Below are 21,259 nucleotides of genomic sequence, written 5' to 3'. Positions count from 1 at the left end.
TTATGATATTGGCAGTTTTATTTTCAATTATTTTCCGTATGATTCCCAGTATGGTATTTGCCATTTGCACAGCAGCTGCACACTGAATTAATGTTTTCATCAATCTATCCGCCACAATCCCTAGGTACCTTTCCTAATCAGTCAGCAGTGCCTCAGCCTCAAACGGCATATAGATGAATGTAGGATTTCCTCCCTTCTTCCATGAGCTTAACTTTACATTTGCGTACAGTAATTCACATTTGTCATTTTAATTCTCCCTCACCTCCTACTTGGAGAAGTCCTTCTGAAGGTCTTCATGATCCCTTTGTGCTGTAATTATCCATAATAATTGGATATTTTCAGCCAACATGGCCATCTTACTGCCCACACCTAACCCATCTCATTTATGATGTTGAAGTACCTCTTTTGTGGAAAGAATTTTAAAAAGTTGAAAGCAGCAGATTCCTCAAAAACCCAAGGAATCAAATGGTTTATATCCTTCCATTATATCATTGTCCATCTGTGAAGACTCTTTATTTCTTGTTTTCAAACCAAGAACATCTTTAATTGAATTCCATTTATCCAGTAACTGCCAAGACAGTTAAGTGAATTCCTCCTTTTATCCAGTAACTGCCAAGACATTCAGACATCTTTGCTGCTAAAGTTAAAATCATAGAATAGAGTTGAAAGAGATCACATGGACCATCTAATCCAACAGGAAAAAGCACAATCAAACTACCCTGACAGGTGGTCATTCAGCCTATACAAAACCCTCCAAAGAAGGAGCTTTCACCACAGTGAGTTCCAGTGTTGAACAGCTCCTGCAATGAGGAAGTTCTTACTAATGTTCAAGTGGAATTTCCTTTTCTTTCATTTCAACCCACTGCTCCATTCAGTCAGATTTGGGAAACCAGGCTGCCAGTCCAGGATAATATGGGTAGTATTGGTTCTCTCATGGCCCAGTTCTACCATTGGCTGAGAGGAGATGTTGGACCCCATTAGCAAAATAAAACCTATAAATGGAATGCTTCTGTATTGTATAGCATCTGCTACATGATTTACTACCAATAAAGCTTATTTCATAGCAGTACTGTGTATAAGTCGAGAGCACCAAACCATGTCTTGCTGAGCCCAGGAAGTAAACCCAGTTGCAGAAAAGTACAGTTGATTTCCAATACACATTTTTGGGGTGAACTAGATTGGCCCAGAATCTGTCCAACCAGTGTCAACAGAAGACGTAGGTGGAACAAGAATTCATAACAGGAAGCACATATGTGCCATAATATGGGTTAAGTACTCCATGTCATACCTGGCAGCACAAACCATAGTCACTTCATCCCCAAAATGCACAGATTGGTATGATCTTCAAATGATACATGTAGTAAGCAATACAATGAAAGTTACTTTAATATGGGCAGAGGGTAGACCATATTCCAGAAAAGCTGCTTTACAAGGCCAATTAAATTAAGCATTAAAATGTATTAGCTGTCACTAGGCATCATTTTGAGTCACTGAGGAAACCACAATAGAGTGAACAGACAGCTTCAATTCCTCAGATATGGAAAAGGACGTTGCCAGAAGGAGAGTCTGACTATTGTTTTAAATAAATGCAAGATGATACTTGACAGGTGTAGAAGGGCAAGGAATGTACAATCTGCAGGGGACATCTCTTCAACAAGAATCCATGCTGGAATTAAAAGTCAAAAGAATAATTAATGCAAATGAGTACTGACAGAGAACTAGTTCAGTGGCAAAAAGACTGTTTCCAACATTCCTAGCTATCAGAACAGCTCACGGGCTTGACTCTCATAGTCAAATGCTGAAATTCACTGAGTTGTATTGGTTATTACAGCCGCCTTTTAGAAAAAGCTTGTCCTATAGCTTGCCCATGAAAGAGATCACTCTAGAATTCAGTTCCATTCTGCCAGTAAATGCTGCATCAGAGCAATCTGCAAGCTCATAAAATGCTTCTATAATGACAAGAGAGCTTGGCTTTATATCCTTGCTTCAGGTCCTAACAAGAGAGGGCCTTTCCAAAGATGATAATATTGAGGGCAGGAACTACTGAATAATCTATTTGAACTTCTGCATTTCTGGCTAGGAATGAGTTCACATAGCAGACCACATATAAAAAGGAACGGGCAAAGGTAAATTGCCGCCTGCTGCAAAGAGGCAGACAGCACCCATGCCAAGAAAAAGTCAAGGGGCACATTAGCCCCACGATTTTGACATATAGCAGAACTTCTCAAACTTTTTCCACTTATGACTGTTTCCATCCAGAAATTTTTACATGACTCCAGATACATAGGTATAAAAATTAGGTACATAAATCAAACATTAACTGATAATAAATCAGCATTTGCAAAGCTTGCTAAATAGGCTAATTTTCCTTTTTTTTTTTTTTTGGAGTACAGCTGAAGTGTTTTCTGCAGAGTCAACTTACTGCTAACAGATTTGTGTAAATGGTTGGTATTTAGAAACCTTTGATTAATGCCCAATCTTCTATGAACCTAACATTGAGGAGAGAGGGCCCCATTTGAGGTCAGGATCTCCCAGTTTAAGAAGCAGTGAGATAGAGTATGCATCCCTGGGAGAAGCCTTCCTGAATTTACCCTGGAAACAAAAAAAATGTGTAATATGAGCCCTATTCAAATGAATGATTTCTGCTGGAGGTGTTCATAGAGACACACTGGGGGACCTAAAAATTGCCAGTGAGTATCCCATTTAGAAATATTCTAGGTCCTCCAGCATGACTCTAGGTTGGGTGGAAATATACTATAAAATCACTATGAGGACTTCATAGGTATAGGTAAAGGTAAAGGTTGTCCCCTGACATTAAGTCCAGTCATGTCTGACTCTGGGGTGTGGTGCTCATCTCCATTTCTAAGCCGAAGAGCCAGCATTGTCCGTAGACACCTTCAAAGGCCATGTGGCCAGCATGACCGCATGGAGCGCTTTTTGGTCAACAGGCTCAGCAGCTCAGTGCTTTAACCCACTGCGCCACCGGGGGGCCCGAGGACTTCATATAGGATATATTTTTGTTGGACATGAGTAGATGAAACCACGTGTGCAGAGGATGTACCACATTACCAAACAGATAAACAAGAAGGAATGAAATAAATAAATAAATAAATAAATAAATAAATAGAGAAAGCCAAGCAGCTGTCCCTTCACTAGATGACAACAATTGACTAGCTATGCATCATTTTGCAAAATGAAAACTAATTTTGTTTAACAAGAGGGCCAGCTTGAAAATGAGGCTCCATACTGAAGGAAACCTCTGGGTAACTGTAGCAGTACTTCAATAGTCAATGAAAGAGTTTTAACCCTTTTGAAACAGTCCTCAATCTTTCTTTTACATGGCAAGCAAAGACGAATAAGAAATTTGCTATGAGAATTTTTAGGCTGTGCAAAACAATTCTATGGTCAACGTCTGCTAGAAGATGACCACAGAATTGCACTTTCTAAGTCCTCCAGCATGACTAAAGGAAGTCTACCATACAGTCAACATTGGATGACTTAGGGATTTTTGGAGGGAAGATTTTAAATCAAATCTGCAAGTCAAAACTTCAAATGTGGAGGGATGGCTATATTTTGACTGTTTTATGCTGCAGTGTTTTGAATGCTTTCCTACTGGTTTTGATATGTGATGTTCCTACATCACTAATATGTATGTGTGTATATTTATGTGTGTGTGTTATGCACCACATAGAAAATTCCAAGGTACAATACCATAGGAAACACAAGAAAGTGTTACCAGACAACAAAGAAAGAAACAACTGTCCACATTTCTGCACATGTGGAATAGTTATTGTTAATTCAAATCAGGAACATTTTGGATATTAATTCAAAGTAATAGAAAGTGTTTTCATTTTATCCCTACGCCCCACTTTACTATCTATTATAGGCACCATAGTGAACCTATGAATAAATTGTCAGATTAAAAACAGCCGCCAACAACAAGCACAGGATCTTTGTACACAGGATTCATAAAAATGCTGACTGTGTTCCTTCTATAAGCTCACAAAAAAAAAAAACATCCAAGAGAATGACCTACAAACAAGTTTCTGACATGTGTGCCAAACTTCTCCCTTCAAATAGCTTTTGCAAGCTTCCTGGGATCAAGGACATTAAAGGTTCTGTGATCCCAGTCCACATAGGCCTGTTTCAAAGCTAACCACGTCCATGTACCAAGGATATAAACTATGAGGCACCCCTTATATGCTACATAAGTAATATGAGGCACACTTGCTGCACGGGTACAGTCAGACATACTTTCAGAGCCTGCCTTGTGAAATATAGTTATTTTATTCAGTTCTAGCTTGGGTTCCTGGTGTTGGCCGGATTATTTGAAAAAGTCATATATTTTTTTCATTGTATAAAATGCATAAGTTTATAAGTGAACTACAACTCACATCATGCCAGGTCAACCCCGAGAGATTCCATCAGTACTTAAAGTTAGTTATGTTGGGCAAGTTTGCACTAGATCAGTGATTCTCAACCTGTGGGTCCCCAGATGTTTTGGCCTTCAACTCCCAGAAATCCTAACAGCTGGTAAACTGGCTGGGTTTTCTGGGAGTTGTAGACCAAAACACACAAGGACCCATAGGTTTAGAACCACTGTTATAGATGCATCTTTGAAGAAGTTTAGTGTGCTCTCTGACTGTAGGGTAAACTACAACTCTCACTATAGTGAGTCAGTCCCTTCATGATATCATTGGAAGCATAAGCTTTCTACAGCAGAGGAAAATGCAGAAATAACCTTCTGCCTTCCACACTAGTATATTAGAAGATATATTGCTCTGAAAAGATAATCTTCTACCTGCATGTCTCTGCATATGCTTCTACCACTTCATTTGTGCATAATATATAAATTTGTTTTAATGACTGTTGCAACCAGTTGTGTGTAAACCATCATTTTCTGCTGGCAAAAACAAGAATACTGTGATGGTGAAAGTGTTTAGCACTGGTGTACTCCTTATTACAGAAGCTTCTCTTATTAAATCTCAATGTAGTTGAAATATTGATTAAAGCAGCAAAGGAATAAGACACCCACCGTTACACAAATTGTATAATGCATCTTATTACTGAGATTTATAGGGGTATTTGTATTTTATATTTCATCATTTGCCTGTGGAAAATTTAGGGATTAAGATCCAGCACATCACAAATCTAAGTGGGAAGAGGTTTCATTACACTATTTCAATGCAGGCTAGAAAATGTAAGATTAATATAATACTCTAGTAACCATAAAGCCAACCTTCCTATATCATCTTTGGCTGTAAAAACTAACTGAAATTTTCTTTTGGACAATTTCTTTCCAAAATGAAGAATCAAGTTTCCATAGATCATTCAGGTCAGGTGGTAAACAAGGCTAATGCTAGAGATACGGAGTGATATTCAATTACGATCTCCCGTTGATAGAATAGCTTCGGCTGGGAGAACACCGTTGATTTGATTCTCTTTCCTCCCTGTAGTTCCTTTCATCCTCAAAACTTGCTCCAAAAGGCTGAAGGTTATAAGATTGGAAGTAGATGCTAAGAAAGAAGAAAAAAGTCAATTCAAGTGACATAGGGTTTTGCAGATAGAACATTTGTTTTTGGATTTTTATTAAGGAGCACTAAATCCAGTCTTTCCGCAGTTATATGTTTAATTGAATCCCAGATGCATTTGGGATATAATTGTTCAACATCTCCATGAGGCTTGAGCTTTCACGCATTTCTCTCTCTCTCTCTCTTCCTTGTGTCTATAAAAGAAACTGGAGGTTTCCTTTTTGTTCAGTTTTAAACAAACCACAGCCCTCCAGTGTGTCCTAACTCATGCGATTGTGGCCTGCTTTTAAACTCTAAGATCAAGTGAGATCAAGGTGGGATCCAATGTCATAGTTGTAGGTTCTTGCTAGTTCTCTCTAATCATAGCTGAAGTGTACTGCAGGGCACTTTGGTTAATTTAAAACCTGAGAATTGTGGTTCAATTTAAGATCAAAAGCAGCTTTTGCTATGTGAACAAAAGAAGAGACCACACAAGGTCTACTACACCTTTTTCTTGTAGCAGAACAAAATTCCTGCTGGATTTCACAAAACACAAGGGGTGGGAGAAATATTAAAAGGGCACTGAACAACTGGTAAAGGAACAAGTTCCTTGAGCGTTCAGAAACCCTGATGGGTAGAATCCTGGATTGGTGAGGGTTCTAGCAGTTCAGGACTCAATCCATGCAAAATTTTCACATGGTTGTTTTGCGTAGAAAAAAGTATTTACCGCTGAAGTAATAATGAGGAAATTCTTCACAGAAAACTGTTTCTCCTTTGCAAGTATTGCTATTTTCAGTTTAGAAAATAGCTGCATACAAACTTTGCACAGAATATGCCCACCTTGCAAATATTCACTGAAAACTACAAAGTTTTCAATAGTAATAATAATCATACACTTTATTTATATTCCGCTTTATCTTCCTGGAGGGACTCAGGAGCAGATTACAGTACATATAAGGCAAACATTCAGTGCCCTTTAACATGAACAATGACATAGAATACAATACACAGATAAGGTAAATGTTTTCCCCTTTTTTTCCATTTCTGGCATCTGGAGGTGATGCTCAACTTCCAGCCACGTGGAGGTGCTGTTGTTTGATATTTCCATGCCAAAGGAGCCTGCTGGCTGCAGTTTTCTCTGGTCTTTTGCTGGCATATCTGCATGGGGTGCCCTTTTACCTTCCCGCCAGAGATGGTACATATTGATCGACTTGCATTGCATGATTTCGAACTGCTAGGTAGACAGCGAGCTGGAACTGACAGTCGAGAGCTCATCCTGCTTCACAGCTTGAAGTGTAACCCTCCGGTCAGTAGGCTTTTCTATAGCTAGCAGCTTTAAACTGCTGTGCTACTGTGGCCCTTTGCATTCTCAAAGTGAGAAGAAGATAGTATTTCTTATTCCTTCCCTTAAGAAAATTAGTAAACACTTACATCTCTAGCAAATATTCAAATATTGGAACCTACTGTGCCACAAAATGCTAAAAAACACAACCCCAACGCTATTTTTTAAAGAAAAAAAGAGAAATTTTTGCTAACATCCATCTTTTTTGTTGAATGGCACTCAATAAAAGCAGGTCTGCTGGATTAGGTCCAATTGTTATCTGATTCCAAATTCTCTGATCAGTTGCACATAAGAATGCATCATTGTTCTCCTAATAGGTGCATAATATTAATTGTTGTTCATTCGTTCAGTCGTCTCCGACTCTTCGTGACCTCATGGACCAGCCTACGCCAGAGCTCCCTGTCGGCCGTTACCACCCCCAGCTCCCTCAAGGTCAGTCCAGTCACTTCAAGGATGCCATCCATCCATCTTGCCCTTGGTCGGCCCCTCTTCCTTTTGCCTTCCACTTTCCCCAGCATAATTGTCTTCTCTAGGCTTTCCTGTCTCCTCATGATGTGGCCAAAGTACTTCAACTTTGTCTCTAGTATCTTTCCCTCCAGTGAGCAGTTGGGCTTTATTTCCTGGTTGGATCTTCTCGCAGTCCAAGGCACTCTCAGCACTTTCCTCCAACACCACAGCTCAAAAGCATCGATCTTCCTTCGCTCAGCCTTCCCTATGGTCCAGCTCTCACATCCGTAGGTTACTACAGGGAATACCATGGCTTTGACTAGGCGGATCTTTGTTGCCAGTCTGATGTCTCTACTCTTCACTATATTATCGAGACTGGACATTGCTCTCCTCCCAAGAAGTAAGCGTCTTCTGATTTCCTGGCTACAGTCTGCATCTGCAGTAATCTTTGCACCTAGAAATACAAAGTCTGTCACGGCCTCCACGGTTTCTCCCTCTATTTTCCAGTTGTCAATCATTCTTGTTGCCATAATCTTGGTTTTTTTGACATTTAGCTGCAACCCGGCTTTTGCGCTTTCTTCTTTCACCTTGATTAGAAGGCTCCTCAGCTCCTCCTCGCTTTCGGCCATCAGAGTGGTGTCATCTGCATATCTGAGGTTGTTAATGTTTCTTCCAGCAATTTTCATCCCAGCTTTGCATTCATCCAGCCCCGCACATCGCATGATGTGTTCTGCATACAAGTTAAAAAGGTTGGGTGAGAGTATGCAGCCTTGCTGTACGCCTTTCCCAATCTTGAACCAGTCTGTTGTTCCGTGGTCAGTTATATAAGTAATATAACTTATTACTTATAACTTATTACTTATAAGTTATATAAGTAATATAAGTCAGTTATATAAGTAATATATAATTACTTATATATTTAAAGCAAGTAAACAGAATTCTCCCACCAATTTTTTCAAAGAAAGCTATGCTTCACTGCTGTTTTAACCATTTTGATAATATCTACTAGAAAAAATTAAAGAGGTTTAGATAAGAAAAGGAAATCTATATAGACACTTTCCTCCTCCTGTTTAAAATAGATCAAAACAATCAATTCATTAAATGATACACATGTACTATAATGGGCAGCAAATCTCTCTTTGAAAGTAGAAATCTATTTTTTGTTGTTTGGAGATAGATCACAATACAATAATTCATCACATTGGATTAGGGGAATAATTTACCAGCTTTTCATGCAACCACAGCAAATCTTGCAACCATACCTGTCACAAAATTAAGTTAAAGATTGTGCAACAGATGTAAGATCAGAGCTATAAAAAGAAGAACATCACTGCTGCCAATTCATGTCAACTCTTGCAAATCAACCAACTCTTCAATATTCTAATTCTAGGCTTATGTCAACTGATATAACATTAAGCCACAAAAAAATCTGTCACATTTTTGACACAGCATGAGCACCTAAGCACATCTTCAACACATAACAACTTCAACACATAACAACAAACTTCTAGACGTGATAATAATAATAATAATAATAATAAGAAGAAGAAGAAGTTTATTTTATTCTACCCCTTCTCCCATGGGGAGCTTACAACATAAATAATACAATAAGTGCAATACAATAAAATACATAAATTAGATTAAACAATTAATAACACATCCAATCAATATAAAGCACAAAATACAGCACAATCAAGTAACAAAATTAACAATAAAATTATGAACATTAGATTAAAAGCACAGTCACTAAAAGGGGCGTGTTACCCCACCAAGGTGAAACCATATCCTAGAGACTGACTAATCACGGTCAAAAACCTATTTAAATAACCAGGTCTTCAAGTCCCTCCTAAACTCCATGAGGGTGGATACCTGTCTAATCTTGCTGGGGAGGGTGTTCCAGAGTCAGGAGGCCACCACTGAGAAGGCCCTCTCCCTCATCCCCACCAGCCTTGCTTGAAAAGGAGGTAGGACTAAAAGGAGAGCCTTCCCAGCCAAATGTAAGGAACAAACACATTTATACGGAGCATGCGGTGGCATAAACAGGCACTACAATATTTAGTAATTTAAATCAACATCAAAGGCATCATCTAGGAAGATACTCCCTCCCCGTGGCACATGTATCTGCTATTTTACTTACCCATATCCAACAAAATATTTATTTATTTACTTACTTTATTTATATACCGCTTTTCTCAGCCCTCAGGCGACTCAAAGTGATGAACAACATTAATACAAAACATCACGAGACAAGTATAGGGCAATTAAAAACAATTGTAACATAAATCATTAAACAACCATATATCAATCATTAGCACCTCAACAGTAAAATCAGAATCCAGTCTCATCATCCATTATTCCGTATTCCTATGTTCAATTACACTGTTTAATCAAATGCTTGTTCGAACAGTCAGGTCTTCACTTTCCTCCAAAACGCCAGCAGAGAGGGGGCCGATCTGATATCTGCAGGCAACTTCTTGTTTACCCACACTAAGTTCAGGAAGACATATTTGTTGGAGCATGCAAGGAATCAGTTTGTGTGTGTGTCAACTGTAAAATAAGATGCATGAAGCTGATTGGTTGCACTATGCCCAGGGAACTGGCTGTGCCTGGGACTTTCGGATATTGTTACATTTTTCAGCCTTGAGCTATGCAGATGCTCAGAGAGAGAAGCAGGAGGAAGCAGAGAGATATAAATAAATAAATAAATAATAAAACTTTATTTATATACCGCTCCATCTCCCCGAGGGGACTCAGAGCGGTTCCCAGGTAACATCACAAAACATACAAAGTAAAAAACAACATAACCATAAGATTAACAAAACAAAATATAAGCATAAAAATTGTCGCCATAACACACATATATTAAAAGTAATGCTGCCTGTTCAAGGCAATTTAAAAGGCCGGGCCAAGATTTGTGCAAGCCCAAAAATTCTAGGGGGCCCAGGAATTAAGTGCAATGCTATGACAGGCAACAATAATATTAGGTAAGGGTCTGTGGCTGTTCATTCCGAGGCCAGTTAGAGGAAAGAATCTGGGTAATTGGTAGGAAGAATAAGGCCGTATTCGACAATGTGTAGGGCTGAGTTAGAACTGGTCATTTTCAAAGGCTTGTTGAAACCACCAGGTCTTCAAGCTCTTACGAAAGGAAGGGAGGGATGGGGCCTGTCTTATTTTCCCTAAGAAGGGCATTCCAGAGACAGGGGGCCACCACTGAGAAGGCCCTCTCTCTCGTCCCCATCAACTGTGCTTGAGATGGTAGTGGGACCGAGAGGAGGGCCTCCCTTAGAGTTTGTACCGGTTCATAGAAGGAGATGCGATCATGGATATAGGCGGGGCCCAAACCATTTAGGGCTTTAGAGGTCATGACCTGCTCCTTGAATTTGGCTCGGCAACTTATCGGCAGCCAATGAAGCTGTTTTAATAGGGGTGTTGTATGCTACCTATAGTTTGCTCCAGTAAGGAGCCTGGCTGCCACCCGTTGTACCAGTTCAAACTTCCGGGCCATCTTCAAGGGCAGCCCCATGTAGAGTGCATTGCAATAGTCCAGTTTGGATGTAACCAAGGCGTGGACCACCTGGCCAAGTCAGACTTCACGAGGTATGGTCACAGCTGGCGCACAAGTTAGTTTGGAGTGTATTCTTGCTTCATGAGCTGCTAAGGAATTTATCCACTTGCACAAAGAAAGACTATTTTAGAATCTCTCATAAAAGGACATTTAGTGAGTTGGTACAACTGATCACATTGTACATATGTTGTTCTGGATTTACAAAGAGTAAAGTCCTTGTTCTTTACTGTTCACCTGTATGGCATATTTTCTTTCTCTGGTAAGACAGTGTGTGGGCTAATCAAACGTGAAGTACACGTGGTTTATTTTACATTACGCCACAATCTTCTGTATACATTTCTGTATAGGTTGTACTGTATACAAGTGCCTGAACATTTTCCATCAAAATGGTAAAGCATGGTCTAGACTAGAAATACAAAGTTCTGACACATACACCAAACATGACTCTTACCAGCAGGTATAAACTGAGCAGAGGCACTTCAATCTATGTGGATCCTGTCTGAGATGTATTGTGTTGAATATGTGTGGCGATAGATCGATAGATAGCATAAAGTGCCAGTGCAGTGGTTTGAGTACTAGATTAGGAAACTGAGAGACAAGGGTTCAAAACCCCATTTTGCCATGGAAACCCACTTGGGCAAGTCACATCCCTCAGCCTTAAAGGAAAGCAAGGGCAAGCCTCATCTGCCCAATTTATGTCAAGTGAACCCCATTGACAGGTTTGGGGTTATCATGCGACAGATAATTTAAAGCAATATCAACTTCAGCATCCAGCAGTCAGAAATCTGTAAGTCAGAAATGACTTGAAGGTACACAATAAGAAGAAATATCAGCTGGACAGCCTGCAGACAGCGCATTAAGTGCTCAGAGTCCCCAAACCACTTTAACTCAAAATGTGTTTGAAAAACAAAATTGGATATATAGTCAGCCCTCCAATACTATGGATTCATCCATGGTTTGAGTTTGTTTTCTTTAAAAGAAATTAAAAAATTAAAGCTCATATTTACTATGTTATATAACAGCCATCATTTTACTATCCTATTATAGGTAATGAGACTTGAACTTCCACAGATTTTACCATCCATGTGTGGTCCTGGAACAAAACTCCAGTGGATACCAAAGACACACTGTAGATTTCTAGACTAACCAAGGTATTTTGGATTTCTCTCTCTCTCTTTCTCTCTGATGGTTCTTCCCCTTATCCTCACAGTTCAGTCTCTCTTAAGTGAGATCTGCTGTAATACCTCTTGAAGAGACATTGTGCCACTTAAACATTAGAAGTTGCCCACCCTCAGGGTATATGTGTGAGAGAAAGTGAAAGGGAGATAGACACACACAGAGATCTCACACATAGTGCATCTTTCTCTATTTCTATGAACTGAAGTGTTTGATGGCAGCCCATGCTGTGCATATGGTCTAACTTTTTATACTGAATTGATTCAAGAGTCTTCCCATACCATAAGATACACTATTTAATTAGCACATAAGAACTGGAACCGGTTTTTCATACTGGTGTAAGAACTAGCAAGAAAAGTTTGAAATATACATGAAATTGTACTAAATTTGTCTCAATTAATCAATATGTTTCAGATCATGTCCACTTTAAAAAATATTTACTATTATTAATATTCTTATTATCATCACTAGTACTATTAATTATATTGATATTCTTCTTGAAATGCTTAGAATGGCTCACATACACTTATATAATTGTCTCCTAAAGCTTTCTTAGCTTAAGCATTTGCTCTATAATTCTATGCATGATTATTCAAAGCAAAGCCAAAGGGACTTCCTCCCTATTAAATATGCTAATATTTGCAGCCTTATATACACTTATTAGGGAATCGGTTCGACCGAATACAATTTGGTTACCTCTGAAGAAGGTGCCATGACTCAATGCTATAAAACCATGGGAGTCTTAGTTTATTGAGGTACCAGCACTCATTGGAAGAGATGTCTAAAGACCTTGTAAAACAACAACTCCCATGATTCTATAGCTTTGATCCATGGGCACTTAAAGTGATGTCAAACTGCATTAATTCTACAGTGCATATGCACCCCAAATCTACAATTATTTCTGACTTTTAATCTATGCCTTAAGTATCTATGAAACTCAGGGTGTCTTTCAACATTGTTCAAGAAACTGGAGTGTAAGGAAGCGTGTCTGGCTTTGTTCAACTTCTGTCTTTTGTCAAAGGGACTTGTGGGATTCTCCTGGAAAGAGAAAGTTGTTATTTTTGAAAGCACAATCTCAGTACAACCCTCAGGAAAGCCATGTTAAATTGTTGCAGGAAGATTTGAATTATGTCAGAGAGAGCACTGCGCCAATATTGAGAAAAATGGGTTTTATAAAGAGCAACACCCTTTGGTGGATTGATCTAATCAATCAACCAAAATCATCACGCAGGATTTTTAACTACTACCTTTCACACACACTTTGCAAAACTGGCAGGTGAAGGCTGCCATCTCGAAACAGGCATCACCCTTCTGTTGTGAAGGAGGGGGATACTGCTCCTCATATGGCATTAAAACTTGCATGCATCAGCTAAAAGAGGAATAAACAATCTGTGCCTCTTGAGCTCATTTCAAACTTTCCAAAATTATCATTTCAGGAATTATTTATCCATGAATCAGTAGCCTTCCAAATTGGGGAAAGGAACTGGTGTTAAGAAAGAGAAGGAGAAAATGGGATGTCCCTGAGAGATGAATCCCAAAGCTACTAATCCCAAGGTAGTAAAAAGCTTCTCTATTCTTACAACAAAAGACAGTGGCTTCTGTTTAGAGGAGTTATTCGAGTCTAATGCACTATCAAATCTAATGCACACCTCAATTTTCAAAACCCTGCAACCCAAAGAAGTATTTGCTGGTGAATGTAATGCATAGCAGTAAAAAGTGCACTCTTTGTAATATGCCCATTACAGTTGATGCCTGCTTAAAATTCCTTCTATAAAAGAATTGTTTTTCAAAACCAAAGCTTTCTGCAGTGAAAAGAAACCTAGGGGTACATCTATGTTGTAGAATGAATCCACTTCAATTGCCTTGGTTCAATGCTATGGAATAATGGGTGGTACAGTTTTGCAAGGTTTTTAGCCTCCTCTGCCAAAGAGAACTGATGACTTATCAAAACTACAAATCCAAGATAGGCCCCACCTATTTTCGTGATTGCATCTCCTTCTAAGAACCGGCGCAAAATTTAAGATCTTCCAGGGAGGCCTTCCTTTTGCTCCCACGACCGTCACAAGTACTGTTGGTGGGAATGAGAGAGAGGGCCTTCTCAGTGGTGGCCCCTGCCTCTGGAACACCCTTCCTAGGGAAGTAAGACAGGCCCCATCCCTCCCCTCCTTTCATAAGAGCTTGAAAACCTGGTGGTTTCAACAAGCCTTTGAGAATGACTAATTCTAGCTCAGCCCCAGACATTGAATATGGCCTTATTCTACCAATTACCCAGGTCACTCCCTCTAATAGGCCCTGGAAATAAACAGCCATAGACCGTACCTGTTATTGTTGTTGCCTGCTATAGCACTGCACTTAATTCCCGGGCCCCTTAGAAATTTTGAGCTTGCACAAGCCTTAGCCCAACCTTTTAAATTGTCTTGAATAGGCAGGATTACTTTTAATATATATGTGTTACTGTGACAATTTTATGCTTATATTGTTTTGTTAATTTTATGTTTATGTTGTTTATTCTATATGTATTGGTGGTGTTACTTGGAAACCTCTCTGAGTCCCCTTGGGGAGATAGAGTGATATATAAATAAAGTTTTGTTGTTGTTGTTGCATAGCATTGAGCCATGACAATTAAATTACAGATGACGTCCCTCAAGTAGAAGCTATAGTTGCTCATGAACCAGCTCCGCCTTTTACATTGGCTCATCACTAAGATTACCCTATTACACAAATCTAATATATGCCCTAATATAGGCAGGTTAATATAGCCAAAAAAAGTGAGAGTTAGATTTGAGTAAACACAATATTTTTCTTCATAAATATAGAGATTTAAGGGCTCCTCTGGTGGCACAGCAGGTTAAACCGCTGAGCTGCTCAACTTGCTGATCGAATGGTTGGTGGTTCAAATCCAGGGAGCAGGGTGAGCTCCCACTGTTATCTCCAGCTTCTACCAACCTATCAGTTCAAAAACATGCAAATGTGAGTAAATCAATAGGTCCCACTCTGGCGGGAAGATAATGATGCTCCATGCTGCCATGCTGGCCACATGACCTTGGAGGTGTCTATGGACAACATCAGCTCTTTGGCTTAGAAATGGAGATGAGCACCAATCCCAGAGTTGGACATGACTGGATTTAATGTCAGGGGAAACCTTTACCTATACAGATTTAAGCTGATCAATTAGTGATTAATACTTAATACTTACTGCCTACCTTGCTTTCAGCACAGGATTCAAGGTGGCTAATAAGTTAATCTTACCCAATTAATCCCTCAGAATTCCTTTTGATAGGTAATAGGCTCCCTTCGGGGTAAGTATTTACAAAGGCTTTCTTCATCATGTGCATTAATTTGACAAAAAAAGATCATCTGCATGATCACAACTAAGACTGTGCAACAATAAGCTTGTAACACTACCATCATACATCCTATCTAATGATGCAGAGAACGAGAAGAAGCCATCTTGCATTGCGTCAGTTCATCAATTCAATATGACCTGAACTTGAAGACTGAACCAGGGATCTTCAACAATGAAATTTATCTTTTCGCAAAGCATCAGATGAGATGACACATGAAGCTGCAGAGACCTCCACTGCATAGACTTCACAAAGCATTGGATGATATTCAGTTGCATAGACTTCCACTGCTGGGTCACGCATGCTGGGCTCAGCCATTTTTGTATGTGCATTACATCTAACTCATGTGGAGCACATCTTCATAAACGGCTTACTAGAACTGAGTTTATTATGAGATGCTGATGAAGTCCAACAGCAAAAGGATCAAATTAATACGGAAATGCCAAATATGTGTCTTAACCAGTAGGGTGGGATATATGATGTGTAAGCTAAACAACTGCACATAAGCTATGGACAAATCTCAAAATTTTGTTAAGCCAGTCTCAAACAGGCGGATAAAAAAATCAGCACCTACACCAACATCCCAAATCACAGAGAAATAACATGGATATCTCAAGCAATCAATGTATGTACAAAGCATGGGAGCACTTCAAATCATAAACTAATTACTCTAAAGTTATGCTACACAGATTGCAACAAGTATTTCCCTGATGTCCTCACCCTCTCTGCAATGGTAAACATTTCTCCATTGGATGCTGGCCATATCTTAAGCACAAGAAGGGGTGAAAGTTCCACTGAACTCAGTATGGCTTACTTCTAAGTAAACATTCTCAGGATTGTGCTGTTTATCTTACAGATATTTCCAACCGAAACAAAACCCCAGTCCAGCTTTTATTTTCACCCAGACACTGACTCCCTGAAAATAACTTTATTTTGGCAGAAATCCAATTTGGAAGTCAAGTGTCAGCAGTATGAAAATGCCAGCAGTTGGCTGTCGAGATAGCTAAAAACCGGATAGTAATCCTTAACATTGTCGAACTGCTCTTAAAAGTGGTATGTTGGCAGTTTGACACACTGAAATGTCTTCTCATCCTGTGCATTACTGGATTAGAGCATTAGTCTTTATGCGGCACCATATAACATAGGATAGAAATCCACTTTGGTGAACAGTGAGGGTGTAGATTGGGGGGGGGGGGGGGGTACAATGCAAAGCCTAAGATATTAAGAAGCTTTTAAAGACAGAAATATTTTTAATATCCTAGGTGCATTGTATAACAGCCTTGCTTTGCCACCACAAAGTCTCAGAGAAAGTGAGATGGCTTCATACTACATTGCCGCCCCTTGTCGCTGTGGCCTCAGTGGCGCAGCTTCAAAAAGTAACACTGTGCTCTTCTGCATCGAAGCTCTCTGCGATTCTCAACAGCTGAGAGCCTCAACCACTTAAGGCAAGAGATCAAAACCCTTCCCCATCCCTGCTAGTTTTAAATGCCAACTTCTGGTTTTGTAATGTTAAATTAAATGTCAAATTTCCATCAAATAAAGAGTCTATGTCTGTTACACAGTTTTACCAACCTTTCTTAACAAGCTGATCATTCCATCTATATAACCTCTTGGATATTTAATAGGAATACATGGCTGCAAGGATATTAGAATAATAGAATCTTAGAGTTGGAAAAGACCCTGTGGGACATCCAGCCCAACCCCCTGCCAAGAAGCAGGAATATCACATTCAAACCACACCCGACTGATGGCCATCTAGTCTCCGTTTAAAAGCCTCCAAAGAAGGTGTCTCCACCACATTCCGGGGCAGAGAGTTCCACTGCTGAACAGCTCTCACAGGGGCCTTCCACACAGCCATATAACCCAGAACATCAAGGTAGAAAATCCCACAACATTTGCTTTGAACTGGGATATCTCAGTCCACACTGCCATATAGTCCAGTTCAAAGCAGATAATGTGGGATTTTATTCAGCTGTGTGGAAAGAGCCACAGTTAGGAAGTTCTTCCTAATATTCGGGTGGAATCTCCTTTCTTGTAGTTTGAAGCCATTGCTCTGCATACTAGTCTCCAAGGCAACAGAAAACAAGTGTGCTTCCTGGCCATGTATAAATATGTGACTTCCCCTCACATATTTATACATGGCTATCATGTCTCCTCTCAGCCTTCTCTTCTGTAAGCTAAATATGCCCAGCTCTTTAAGCTGCTCCTCATAGGGCTTGTTTTCCCCCTTGTCTGGACACATTCCAGCTTGTCAACATCTCCCTTCAATTGCGGTGCTCCGAATTGAACACAGTGTGATTCCAGGTGTGGTCTGACCAAGGCAGAATAGAAGGGTATCATGACTTCCCTGGGTTAACCTTGGCATAAGACCCATTGAGCTAATACGTTCTGCTCCTTTAGAAATATTTCCAAGTTTGGATTGCAATGTCAAGGACAGGCATGTAGCCGGGGGGGGGGGGGGGGGGCTTGGGGGGCTTCAGCCCCCCCCCCCCCCCGAAATTCTCATGGTGGTTCGCGAAAAGGCCTTACTGGTGCATTATTTAAACTGTTATGTTTATTCATATCATTATCTGATCACCATGCTCAATATATCCCATATGCATGGGGGTATTGGGGTAATAATACAAAAGGTTTGCTAGGCTAGACCCTCTTTCACTCAGACTCAGCCCCCCCCCCCCCCAAAACTCAGCCCCCCCCGAAACCCCCCCAAAAATTTTTTAGCCCCCCCCCCGAAACGAAATCCTGGCTACGGGCCTGGTCAAGGATCTTCACAGCTAGCCTCTTCCCTGGGCACATTTACACAAATTTAAGTCCCACAGAGTTCAATGAAACATAGAATGAATGAATGCCGTTTGACACCACTTTAAAAGCCATGGCTCAATGCTAAGAAATAATAAGAGATAATAATCATCATCATCATCATGAAGCTGACAGAGGGAGCTCTACCTGGATTTGAACCTCCGACCTGTCAGTCTTTAGTCCTGCTGGCAGAAGGGTTTAATCCATTGAGCCACTGGGGGCTCCTAACAAACTCATGATCCCCTAGCATTGAACGGTGGCAGTTAAAGTGGCATCAAACTGTATTTGTTCTACAGTGTAGATGCCCTTCCACTCCCAATAAAGAAGTGTAGACTCACATCCTTAGTAAAAAAATTGAGGGAGGAGGCTACATTGCAGCAAGAGAACAAAAAAAAATATTGTGGAATTTTAAAGACTAGTTGGTTTTATTTGGCACAAGTTTCCATAGGCTACACAATCCATTTCATGAGATGTAGCCTGAACAACAATGTGAAACCAAATGTAGAAATCGCATGGAAAACCTGTATATAAACATTCTTCCCTATATTATTTCAATATCTCTTTTCTACTGCGTACAGCCTTCTTTCTTTTCTTTAAAAGCATCTGGAAACACTAAGTGACAACCTCATTCGAAGTCAGTGACAAAATTGCTCATTATAAAGATTTCCATCTGTACCAACAGAGATGAAAGAGACCAATTGCAAAGCCTAATGGCCATCTCAATGGACCGACATTCTATATAAAACTTTTGAAGAGATAGATGTCAAATACGGTACTCATCTTTACAAGAACCAGTAATGTGGGAGACGCAACACTATAGGATGAGCTAGGGATAAATACTGATACTGCCCAATTCTGAACCAACTCTATCTATCTATCTATCTATCTATCTACACAGACACACACACACAGACAGATAGATAGATACTAGCCGTTCCCTGCCACACGTTGCTGTGGCCCACATGGGGGTTCTGTGGGGGAGGTTTGGCCCAATTCTATCGTTGGTGGGCTTCAGAATGCTCTGTGATTGTAGAACTATAAATCCCAGCAACTACAACTCCCAAATGTCAAGATTCTATTTTCCCCAAACTCCACCAGTGTTCACATTTGGGCACATTGAGTATTTGTGTAGAGTTTGGTCCAGATCCATCATTGTTTGTGTCCACAGTGATCTCTGGATGTAGGTGAACTACAACTCCAAAACCAAAGGACACTGCCCACCAAACCCTTCCAGAGTTTTCTGTTGGTCATGGGAGAACTGTGTGCCAAGTTTGGTTCAATTCCATCGTTGGTTGGGGTTCAGAATGCTCTTTGATTGTAGGTGAACTATAAATCGCAGCAACTACAACTCCCATATGACAAAATCAATTTTTTTGAGTGAAGGACATACATTGGGTTGTTAAGTGTCTTGTGTCCAAATTTGATGTCAATTTGTCCAGTGGTTTTTGAATTCTGTTAATCCCATAAACGAACATTACAATTTTATTTATACAGATGTGTGTGTGTGTTATTTATTTATTTATTTAGGCATGTGTAGTCCTTTCTCAACCTCTGCAGAGGAACTCAGGGTGGCTACCAACCGGCAAAGCACAGTGCCAACAACAAAGTAAAAACAAGCATATATACACATATTATAATAAAACAGATATAAAAATTCATTAAAACAGTTTGCCAATTTAAGTCGTCATCCTAGAAACATTCCATTAAAACAGTAAGTCAGTCTACTCTGCGAATGCTTGATCCCACAACCAGGATACATATATATGAAAAAATATACTGACTTTACCTAGATATAGATATATACCTCAAACGATATTTCGTAGCATTACTTTAACTCTTGAAGGGTAAATGACAGTGACTCTCAACTGCAAACACATACAAATCGGGGATTCAACCAGTAAGTCAGTCTGCTCTGCAAATGCTTGATCCCACAACCAGGATACATATATATGAAAAATATACTGACTTTACCAAGATATAGATATATACCTCAAATGACATTTCGTAGCATTATTTTAACTCTTGAAGGGGTAAATGACAGTGCCTCTCAACCGCAAACACACACAAATCGGGGCTTACGGAGAATGACAAAGGGGGAAATGCCCATTATCTTTGAGCAAAAGGAGCATTTGCTATAATTATTCCATATAATCAGTTACTTCACAAAATTCAATACAGGGAGGGGAAATGACTGCAGGTAGAAATTATTTAATTTGCAACATCACTGTTAAAGCTTGCAGTGGCGGAAAGGAAGAGAGACAACAATATATCCTCATAGGTTGCTAGCAACAGGGGAAAACATAGAAAAGCCTCTGGGAAGTGATCCAGCACTTAGCTGAGAAGATGCTTGGGAAGGAAATTGGGAGAGGGTGAAGTTAAGATACGGGGAGAGCTGCCCAATTAAATAATAATAAAAATAACAACAACAATAATAACAATAAACAATAATAAACAAAAAAATTTGTTGTGTCAGGAGCAAGTCGCTTCTGGTGTGAGAGAATTGGCCGTCTGCAAGGACGTTGCCCAGGGGACGCCTGGATGATTTGATGTTTTTATCATCCTTGTGGGAGGCTTCTCTCATGTCCCCGCATGAGGAGCTGGAGCTGAAAGAGGGAGCTCATCCGCCTCTCCCCGGATTCGAACCTGCAACCTGTCGGTCTTCAGTCCTGCCGGCACAGGGGTTTAACCTACTGCGCCACCGGGGGCTCCTGATAATATAACAATAATAATATAACAATATAACAATATTATTATTATTATTATTATTATTATTTACTGCGCTTATATACAGCAATTCTCAGCCCCAAGGGCGACTCATTGCGGTATATTGTTAATATATTGATATATTGATAATATATTGTTAATATATCCTGATAATATAACAATAATAATATAGATCTCACAACAATAATAATAAACAATAATAATATAGACCTCGTTTGCTGTGACATACTGCATTTTGTGTCTGTCAATTAATAATAAATAATTTATGAAATTTTTAATAATTAGTATAATTAGAGGAAAGAATGAAAACTTGTCTATATTTTTCTAATCAAAATAAAGAGGAGTGGGAAAC

General features: G+C 39.6%; 1 protein-coding gene across 1 annotated transcript in view; it reads right to left on the bottom strand.

Moving 5' to 3' along the window:
• The window catches only part of SERPINI1 (serpin family I member 1), a 118,344-nt gene that overhangs the window by 96,687 nt on the left and 398 nt on the right, over positions 1-21,259 (bottom strand). The window lies entirely within an intron of this gene.

Source organism: Anolis sagrei, chromosome 3 (assembly GCF_037176765.1).
Source record: "Anolis sagrei isolate rAnoSag1 chromosome 3, rAnoSag1.mat, whole genome shotgun sequence".
NCBI lineage: Eukaryota > Metazoa > Chordata > Lepidosauria > Squamata > Dactyloidae > Anolis > Anolis sagrei.
Note: the sequence above shows the minus strand (reverse complement) of the source record. Positions and strands in the feature narration are given on the sequence as shown.